The sequence below is a fragment of the Solanum verrucosum genome, unplaced genomic scaffold, assembly GCF_900185275.1.
Source record: "Solanum verrucosum unplaced genomic scaffold, falcon-dt-bn FXZP01000495.1, whole genome shotgun sequence".
Classification (NCBI taxonomy): domain Eukaryota; kingdom Viridiplantae; phylum Streptophyta; class Magnoliopsida; order Solanales; family Solanaceae; genus Solanum; species Solanum verrucosum.
Genome location: NW_026020169.1, coordinates 16564 through 27391, shown reverse-complemented (window position 1 = coordinate 27391; position 10828 = coordinate 16564).

Sequence of the window (10828 nt, the reverse complement as noted above, 5' to 3'; positions counted from 1 at the left end):
ATACAAATATGATTTTTTTGTTTGTTATATGTGAAAATTGCTCTAAATATTATCATAGTTTATTGGGGCAATTGAGTTTAACATTATGCAAAAAAAAATTAATTAACAAAATTTTATTTCATTTACTTTTCATGTGATTTAATATTAAAAAATTATCAATTGAAAAATATGTGTTCTCAATTGAATCTGTTAGAAGTGGTGTTTGTTGCGAGACACGATCAAAATTTTGATCACCTCAATATTTGATTGCCCCAAAAAGTTATTAATCTAACTACAATTTGGCTTTGAAAAGATGAAAATATTAAGTTCCACTTTTTTTGTTCGTAAATGAGAAGAATAACAAATCATTATTCTCACATCTTCCCAACATTTTTGTTGTTGATAGTCTTGTGAATTGCACGTGTTTTTTAGTATCCCTTAGTTTTTTGACAATACTTGGAGGATATTTTCTGCCAAAAAGATATTTTAAGGATGTAATTTAAGTTTGAAATATTGTTTAAGGATGCTTTTGGTCATAAACTTTCAAATTATTAGTCTTTAGACACTCGGTTCTCTAGTGATTTCAAATTTCTATTTTACTTTTTTTTTATAATTTTAACTAATTTAGCATATATGTTTCGCACGTGCGTATTGCGTTAATTAATAAAATAAATAAAAATATTATATATGTAAGTTGTATCGTTGAGTACATAAACTTTGAAATATTGCACAAACATGTACTAAGCAATATATTTGAGTTACGAAATAAATATTAAAAAATACGTTTTTGAAAATGATCAGTGTTGATCTGATTTAAATACCTTAGTACATGGATACTTATTTAAAAATATATAAATGAATTAATATCAACGACTTTGAAATAAATTGAAAATTTGTTATTTTAATCTTCAATCTTCCTATAACTTCTCATCCTTTTTAACTAATAAAATATAATATTATTTTTATAGGTTTTAGAGTCCACTATCAATATCATAACTAGTGAATTTGTCCGCGCTTCACGTGAAATAAATGATTGTTTGATAAATTTGTTTTTAATTAAAAAATCAAAACTTATTTTTACTACTATAATTCTTTTAAGAATTTTTTAATATTAAAAAATTATTAATTGTTTTAATTTTCGTTCATCACCTAAATATACATGAATATATTTTAACCAAAATAAACTATCAATAACCAAATTTGTATTTGATAAAATTTGACATGATAACTTTCATACAAAGTGTGATTTTTACAATAAAATTAGAAATCGATTTGGTAGGAAAAGAAGAAATTACTGATATTTAGATGAGTCGAAAACATTATAAAAATGTAAATGACAACTATTTATTGAGTTCTTCTTTCATCCATACGTTAAAGCCTTTTCAAATGCTAAATAATGTGCTCTTTATTTTCATTATCATTAAGCCTCTTAGATAACATACTTACAGTATAACATAAGGAATAGAGAAAACACATAACCCCCTTCCGAACTTGGTCGGATAACTTACTTTAGCACTTAAACTACACTGACGTTTAAATACCCCCTTAACATCTTTGAAGTGAATTAAATGCAAACCTAAGGGATGACGTGACAAAGAGAGTGAGTTCACTCACCTAATAGCGTGTGAAGGAGTTAAAAAAGGAAATAAAAAATTATAAAATCATACACATGCTATTTTTTTATAGGTCCATATATAATTATATTTTAAATATTATTTTCATAATGTATTAACTTTTATTAAACTCTATGAATTTTCCTGTTGGCCATAAAACTTTTAATTTTTTTCTCTTCATTTTATTATCTTCCCCAATAAGCTTCTTCTCCATTGAAGCATCCTTTTTTCCTCCATCTTCATCTTCAACTCTATCAACTACTTCAATTTCACCATCTTTAGTTATCCACAAAATTCAACACCAACATCTTATTATTGACGTCAATTCCACACCTATAAATTTTGTTGATTTTCATTGGAGCTAAAAAAACTTGTTGGTTCACCAAATAAGACGAAGAAAGGAAGAGAAACAGAATGTGTGGTGGAGCTCATTGGAAAATATGACGAGGAAAACAATGAACAGTTGAGAGCTAGAAATGGTGAAGAAGAAGGAGGAAGAAAGAAGTGAAGGGGGGTGGGGGGTGGGTATGGGGGAAAATAAAAAGGGGGTGGGTATGAGGGAATAAAAATGGATTCCTATTTTAAATTTTAATTTTAGAAATTGCATTTGTAATTAATTACTTAGTGTAATTTAATTTTAAGAAGTGTTAAAAAAATTTTTGTGAAAATAATTAATAAAAAAATTAATCAATGATGTGGTGTTGACATGGCTATGTTGTGGCACTTACATGGCTATGATGTGATAAGTGAGAGTGGTATAATAATCTCATGGTGATTTTTCATTCACTTAAAAAATGATAAGGGGTATTTTAACGTCCGTGTAGTTTAAGTACTAAAGTAAGTTATCTAAACAAGTTGAGTGGTTTTTTTTTTATGTATTTTCTCTAAGAAATAAATAAAGTATCAATATGCCAACATCTTTTTTTATTGTCCACCTGACATTCGATAAATAAAATAAAGTACAAAATAAATAATTTTTAATCATTTTTTTGCTCTTCACTTTATTTTTAGTTTTGTTATTTATTTCTGCGGCCAACAAATCAATTATTAATGGCAATTCTTATTGACATCACTATTAACACATACTCCCCCTGTCCCTATTGACTTGTCCGTTTTTCCTTTTATAGTTGTCCCTAATTACTTGTCAATTTTGACAAATCAAGAAAGAATATTTTTTTTTACCTATTATACCCTCAATTAAATGATTAATTACTTTGAAAAATGTAGAACTTTTCATCCGCTTCATAATTAATAGGGGTAAAATGGTAAATATTATGTCATTAATTGGTTTCTTAATAGGTGTGTCAATTCAAAAGTAGACAAGTAATTAGGGACAGAGGGAGTACATGTTATTACATCACATAATACTCTCGCTTAGGGGTTAATATCTAAGGTATAGCGCTCGCGATTTGGGGCTCGGGGCCCGTGGGTTAGGGTTTAGGGTTGAATTTTTTTTTTTTTTTTTTGAGGGGTCACGGTTTGGGGTTTTGGATTTCAGGTTTCGTATCTAGGGCTTAGGGGTTAATATCTAGGGTATTGTCACGACCCAAGCCTAGGGCCTAGACGTGACCGGCGAATGGGGAACCCGAAGGAACCCCAAACAAGCCTCATAGCGTATCATTACACACCCTTGGTCGCAAAAGCAATTAAAATGACCATAAGCAATAAGCATAATCAAAGGGGGAAATCGGGACTAAGGGAGCAAGAGAAAAAAAGAAGAAATGATACATAAATACCATAGATGAGTCAAGTTCAAGCATAATACACAACTTGTCCAACACCACCTCTAAACATGAGTACTTAGCGGGGGCCAAGACAAACTACCGGGCTCACCCTCATAGTCAAAACATAACTAAAAAGAAAAGTCTTATACATAGCAAAAGATCATGAGCAACGTCCCCGGAATGGAGGACTCACCAATAACCTTGATAGGAAATCGTATTAGCCACGCGGATGAGGATGGTCAAGCGGTGCTCCGATCCCTACATAGTGACATCATGTAGGCATAGAGTATGCGTTAGTACGTTTGAATGTACTAAGTATATGGGATGCAATGCAATGCTACAATAGATGGACATCATAGGAAAAATGCATAATCATACCCGATAGATAGCACATTAATGAAATGATATATATAATGACGCTTACATAAAAATCATATTTAGTGGGACGTAGTACATGTGTGGCGAGTGACCATCAATATAGTATTTCCAAGGCCTACCACCCCCTTGGAGAGGCGAAAGAGGTACAAACCCCTCAATGTGGTTACCCGGGCCTACCACCCCCCCGAGCTAGGGACCAAGGTACAAACCCCTCGATATGGTTATACGGGCCTACTATCCCCCGTACTAGGCAACCAAGGTACCAACCCCTCGATACGGTTATACGGGCCTACTACCCCCTGTACTAGGCTTGGTCGACTCACAACACTATATAGAGAAATCATATACATGTATCCCTTTCATCATCATTTCAATAATTATATAATCATCCGACTCCTAGGATGTACATTGGACCTTCCATTTCCTAAGAATTCTATAAATGACATTTTATCAAACACATGGTGGGCTATTGTTCATGTAGATAAAATTATGTCTTTCAAGAGTACTAAGTCCAACCAATTCTGAAATACATATAAATCAGCCCACCAACAACATACATATATATATCAACCTTCATAATTTGATCATGGAAGCATGAAAACCATAAACATCACATAATAATTCCATTTCATGATAATATGCAAAAATAGACCATAATAGAATGTGTAGAAGTAATTCCATAATTCAAGAGTTCATAAATGATCATAAGGACCCATAAACTTGAAGTAAAATAGAGGATAAATGATTGGACTTGTGGAAAGGAAGGTTTCCACAATCAACCCACATACCTCAACTTTGGAGAATCCTTGATGAAGATTGGAATGGAGAATTGAAGCTTGAGATTGAGTCTTGAATCCGGAATTAGAGCTTGAGATCTTTGAATTTGGTTGAAGATCTTGGTGAAATTTTGAAGAGGGCTTAGAGAGTGGTTTTGAGTGTTTTGGAGCTAGAAAAATTTATAACTAAGTATGGGACATATCCTCTTTTTATAAAAGAAAAACGTCTCCAGCCGCTACAGTAACTTTGCTCACTGGAATTTGCAATTCTGCCGAGACAGATTTTACGAAAATGGTCATAACTCCCTCATCCTAACTCGGAATGAGGTGAAACCAAGTGCATTGGAAAGCTAACTCAAAGGGCTTTAATTTAATAGGTGGTGTCCCTTCCAGTTCCTTGTGTGCTAAAAGATATGCCCCTTTAAAGTTGACCCTCCAAATCGCATTTTTTGCGATTTTTGAATTTTGATACGGTTGCTCTAAAATTCGGGTTAGACCCATTTCCCACTCAATTTGACCCCCTGAATAAGAATATGAAGTCGAATTTCCGAAATCATGCACGGATTTTGAGATATATGGGAATTACAATTATAGGTGTTTTCGAAGCAAATTTTCGGGCATTTTTTTTTTATTTTTTTTGGGGGGTCGTTTCAGTTATAGCGCTCGCGGTTCGGGGTTTGGGGCCCGCGGGTTAGGGTTTGAGGGTTTAGGATTAGGGTTAGGGTTAAGGTTAGAGTTTAGGGTTGATTTTTTTTTTGAGGGTCGGGGTTTTGGATTTTGGGTTTCATATCTAGGGCTTAGAGGTTAATATCTAGGGAATAGCGCTCGTGGTTCGTGGTTTGGGGACCGCTGGTTAGGGTTTAGGGTTGAATTTCTTTTAGGGGTCGGGTTTGGAGTTTCGGATTTCGGGTTTCGTATCTAGGGCTTAGGGGTTAATATCTAGGGTATAGCGCTCGCGGTTCGGGGTTTGGGGCCCGCGGGTGAGGTTTTAGGGTTTAGGGTTAGGGTTGAATTTTTTTTATTTTTTTTAGTTGTCGGTGTTTGGGGTTTCGGATTTTGGGTTTTGTATCTAGGGCTTAGGGGTAATATTTATGGTATAGCGCTCGCGGTTTGGGGTTTGGGTCCCGCGAGTTAGGGTTTAGGATCTAGGGTCTAGGGTTAGGTTTAGGGTTAGGGTTAAGGTTTAGGGTTGATTTTTTTTTGGAGGTGTTAGGGTTTGGATTTTTGGATTTTGGGTTTCGTATCTAGGGCTTAAGGGTTAATATCTAGGGTATAGCACTCGTGGTTCGGTGTTTGGGGATTGCGAGTTAGGGTTTAGGGTTGATTTTTTTTTTAGGGGTCGGGGTTTGGGTTTTTATTTTGAGTTTCGTATCTAGGGCTTAGGGGTTAATATATAGGGTATAGCGCTCGCGGTTCAGGGTTTGGGGACCGCGGGTTAGGGTTTAAGGTCTAGGGTTAGGGTTAGGGTTTAGGGTTTATTTTTGTTTTAGGGATCGGGGTTTGGGGTTTTGGATTTTGGGTTTCGTATCTAGGGCTTAGGGGTTAATATCTAGGGTATAGCGCTCGCGGTTCGGGCTTTGGGGCCCGCGGGTTATGGTTTAGGGTTTAGGGTTTAGGGTTGAATTTTTTTTTAAATTTTTTTGTAGGGTCGAGATTTGGGGTTTTGCTTTTTGGGTTTTGTATTTAGGGCTTAGGGGTTAATATCTAGGGTATAGCGCTCGCGGTTCGAGGTTTAGGGCTCGCGGGTTAGGGTTTACGGTTGAATTTTTTTTATTTTTTTGAGGTGTCGGGGTTTGGGGTTTCAGATGTCGGGTTTCGTATCTAGGGCTTAGGGGTTAATATCTAGGGTATAGTGATCGCGGTTTGGGGTTTGGGGCCCGCTGGTTAGGGTTTAGGGTTTAGGGTTAGGGTTAGGGTTAGGATTAGGGTTTAGGGTTGAATTTTTTTTAAGGGGTCGGGGTTTGGGGTTTCGGATTTTGAGTTTCGTATCTAGGGCTTAAGGGTTAATATCTAGGGTATAGCGCTCGCGGTTCGGAGTTGGGGCCCACAGGTTAGGGTTTAGGGTTTAGGGTTAGGGTTAGGGTTAGGGTTTAGGGTTGAATTTTTTTTTATTTTTTTGTGTGGTCGGGGTTTGGGGTTTTGGATTTTGGGTTCCGTATCTATGGCTTAGAGGTTAATATCTAGGGTATAGCGCTTGCGGTTCGGGGTTTGGGGCTCGCGGGTTAGCGTTTAGGGTTAGGGTTGAATTTTTTTTTATACTTTTGAGGGGTCTGGGTTTGGGGTTTCAAATTTTGGGTTTCGTATCTAAGGCTTAGTGGTTAATATCTAGGGTATAGCACTCGCGATTCGGGGTTTGGGGCTTACGGGCTAAGGTTTAGGGTTTAGGGTTTAGGGTTAGGATTAGGGTTAGGGTTAGGGTTTAGTGTTGAATTTTTTTTTAGGGGTCTGGGTTTGGGCTTTCGGATTTAGGGTTTCGTATCTATGGCTTTTTTTATTATTATTTTAATGACCCTTGGGGGGGGGGGTCAGGGGCTTAGCAACACCCCCAGGCCTTAACATAAATTAAAAAGTAAAAATACACAGAGGGGGACATAAACCTTACCTCCAAACCTATGATAGTTCAAAAGTCGGTTTCCCTACTAAGGGTAACTAACTCTTCCCCATTACAATAAGATGAATCCTAGTTTCTAAAACTCCTATGAGAGGACTTCTCTCGATACAAAGATACTAGAAAAAGTAAATAAGGGAGACTCTCCCCTTACAAAGTAAGAAGAGAAAACTTCTAAACCTAAACAAAAAAACTATACTCGAAGATATAGTTGGAATGAAAAGGATATCATAAAGTATAGAGACTTCTATACAAATAAAAATAACGATCAAGGGGGCTTTTTGATTCTTTTGAGTTTTTTCCTTCGAAAATTGATTACTCCCATTTTTTCCAGCATGCAACTTCCTCTTACCATCCTCGGAAGCTGATGGCAGTGTAGAAATGTTGTGTAGTGTCGAATCTGTGGCTCCATTTAGACAACAGATCAGCGGTACCATTGTTTTCTCTGAACGTGTGATTGCACTGGAAAAATTCCAGCTGGCTGGTAATTGTTTGAAGCTCCTTAATATAGTGAGTGATCTTCCATGGCGGCTTGCTACTAGCATTGAGCCATTTAACAAGCAGTTCAGAGTCAATCTCGAGGTGTATTCTTCTGTATCCATGCTGGACACACCAGTGTATTGATATACCGTGAGTTTACGGTATTTCTAATACATTTCACTTACAAGTTGTGTGTGTCTAGGGCCTTTTTATATTGGTTTTTATGTATTTTATCATGTTTTGCAGGAAAGATGTTCATGCGCGGAAGTTTAGAGACAGCTGAAGAAAATGCAGAAAAAGGCATCCACGGAGGTCATCTACGGACCGTAGGTCCATTCACGGTCCGTAGGTGATGACCGTAGATCAGCAGGAATGTGTTGAGGACAAATCAGGGAAATCTGACCAAGTGTGGAACCACGGTGCCCATTGATGGTCCGTAGATTGATCTACGGACCGTACTGTTGATCTGTAGAGTGAGACTGCGAGGGTTCTAGTACCTGATTTTTGAAGATGCTAAGTATGGAGCTACGGAAGGGATTGACGGACCGTAGGTCGATCTACGGTCCGTGCTGCTGGTCCGTCGTTTGCTTCAGAGAAGCTGATTTTTGGATGCTGAAATATTTTCTAAGTCCCGAGTGACGGAAGGGACTTACGGACCGTAGATCAATCGACGGTCCGTAAGTCAGTCTCGTGGATCGAAGACGCGTACCTGAACAAAACTTTCCTTAATTTGTTTCCTTTTTTATTTAGGATTTGTTTTCTATAAATAGGACATGTAAACCTCGTTTTTGGGGGTGAGAGACTATTATTCTATTTTTGCTTTGTAACTTTGGAGATTAATTTGCAACCCTAGCAATTATTGATTTCCCAAGTTCGTTTTTGAAGATTTTGGCTTTGCAATTCAAGTTAATTCTCTGGGTTTATTATTCTCTTTACGTAAGTTCATGATTTCTCCATCTACAATTATGAATTGTGTTCTTGCTAATATGAGTAACTAAATCCACAACTAGAGTTGTGGGAACCATGATCGATTAACAAAGTATGAATAGTAAATAAGCAATTCTTGACTAGTATTTTGCATGCATTGATAATTCTTTCGTTTAGAAGTCTTTTTAACGGTGGCCAACGTTAGAACTCGCCTTGTTACTACTTGCCGGACCAAGGAGGTAATTAACAAGAAAAGAATTATCAACATAGATTTAGTGTGATACTATCTAATAGGCTAGTGTCGATTGGTGCGAAGTAATAACTAAGCCAAACATCGATTATGATGTCTAATATGAGGTAAAGGTAAGGGTTAGTAAATTATACACACGTAGCCGGACCAAGGTGCGGGGTGAAATTCTCTAGATGCCGGACCAAGGATTTAGAGATACCTAACTTATCACTTTGCATGTAATATACTAAAAAATGATTGCTATTACTAGGATTACTGCATTATGAGATTATGGGCAACACGTGTACCCTAGTTATTTCTCTTATCTTGATAACAACCAAAGTTGAATCTAATTATTGATTACAATATTAAGTCTTGCTATTTGTTTCACACAAGCACAACCCCCCTTTTTATTACCTGTTTCTGGAAATAATTTGACTAATTGAATATAATTGTTGGTTAAAAGTAAAGTCTAAACCATTTTCCTCATGGGATCGATCCCAACCTACAAGTTGGGTTCTTTACTTGATAACGATCGCTTATGCTTCTGAAAGGAGGTGTAATTTGAGCGTATCATGTATTCCTTTAAAAGTAGCCTGCACATCTGCTTGATTGTTTGTACCAGTTCCGAGAGGAATTGAGAAAGCATGGATCATCTTACCTTGATCATTTCTCAAGATTCCTCCCCCTCCAATTTTTCCAGGATTAGAAAGAGCATTTCCATCCGTATTTAGCTTGTAAATCGAGTTGTGAGGTCTGTCCCAACTAAGAGAAATGATTTTGATTTCATGTTGACACCCATCCACCATTGTAACCAAGTTCTTCCAGATGTCTGTCCAATTGAGATAAGAAAAGGCAGTGTTGAGCAGATGAGAAATGTCCTTGAATATAAGATACTTGACTCGCACTACACTCGACTGTTGCCCCCATGTTTGACTGCAACTCTATCCTTCCATAGGTTCCAACAAATAAAGATTGGAAGGGCCTGGATGATGAGTTTGTGAACCTCATTATTGTGTTTCAACTTCCACCACTTCATGATAATATTTCTAAAAGGAAGATGGAGGTGATGGTGGCCAAAGATAGTTGCATAGTAGGACTATATATAGTTAGCAAAATTGCCCGCAACAAAATTGTGATCAATATTATCCCACCCTGGAACACGGCAGCAGTAACATTGAGTTGGATCCACTCCAGTTTTTTGCAGATTCTCATAGGTAGGAATTTTTCCCCTTATAGCCCTCCAAAGAAGGAAGGAAGCTTTGAATGGGATATTCCTATGCCAGTTAAGGATGTTGAAAGCAGTCCGCACTTTCTTCTTTCGAATCAAGCTCCATGCAGAAGAACAAGTGAACTTGCCATTATCAGCATAAGTCCAAATAGCTTCATTTGTAAGGTTTTCCTGATAATGAATCTTGGTGTTAAGGACCTTAGGTACCATCAAAAGATGAACATGATGCCTAACCCATGTTTCATTCCACTTTCCTCCCATTAAAAAATGAGAGACCTTGGTATTATCAAGGCTGGACACCTCCGGACTATAATTAGCTAGTATGCCATCTCCTAGCCAATTATCCCACTAAAAAGAACAACTTCCCGAATTAATTTTCCAACTGATGTGAGGTTCCATAAGATGTTTATTTTTGCTCATGTACTTCCAAACTAGGGACTACCCTGTATCAAATTTCTTTGCCACTGGGTTGGCTTTTTGACAGTATTTTGCTTTGATGAATTGGCTCCACAGAGAGTTTTTTGTCCGGAAGTTCCCCCACTGTTTGTACTGGAAGGAAGTACATATATGAGTTAAATGGCTTACCCCTATTTCTCTTTCCTCGTAAGGAAAACTAAGTGTTTCCCAAGAGGCCCAGTGATACTTCTTTTTATCCTTATCCCATCCCCAGAAAAAGTCCGAAATTGCTCATTTAATGTATCTAATAGTTGCTCTAGGAGGTGAGATGGATGCCATGATGTGAATTGGAATAGATTGAAGCACATGTTTCACTAAGATAGCTTTGCCCCCAAAGCTAAGAATTCTGGATTGCCATCCACTTATTTTTCTTATGACTTTTTCAACCAAATCCAAGTAGTAAATAGTTCTATGTCCTCCCATAAAC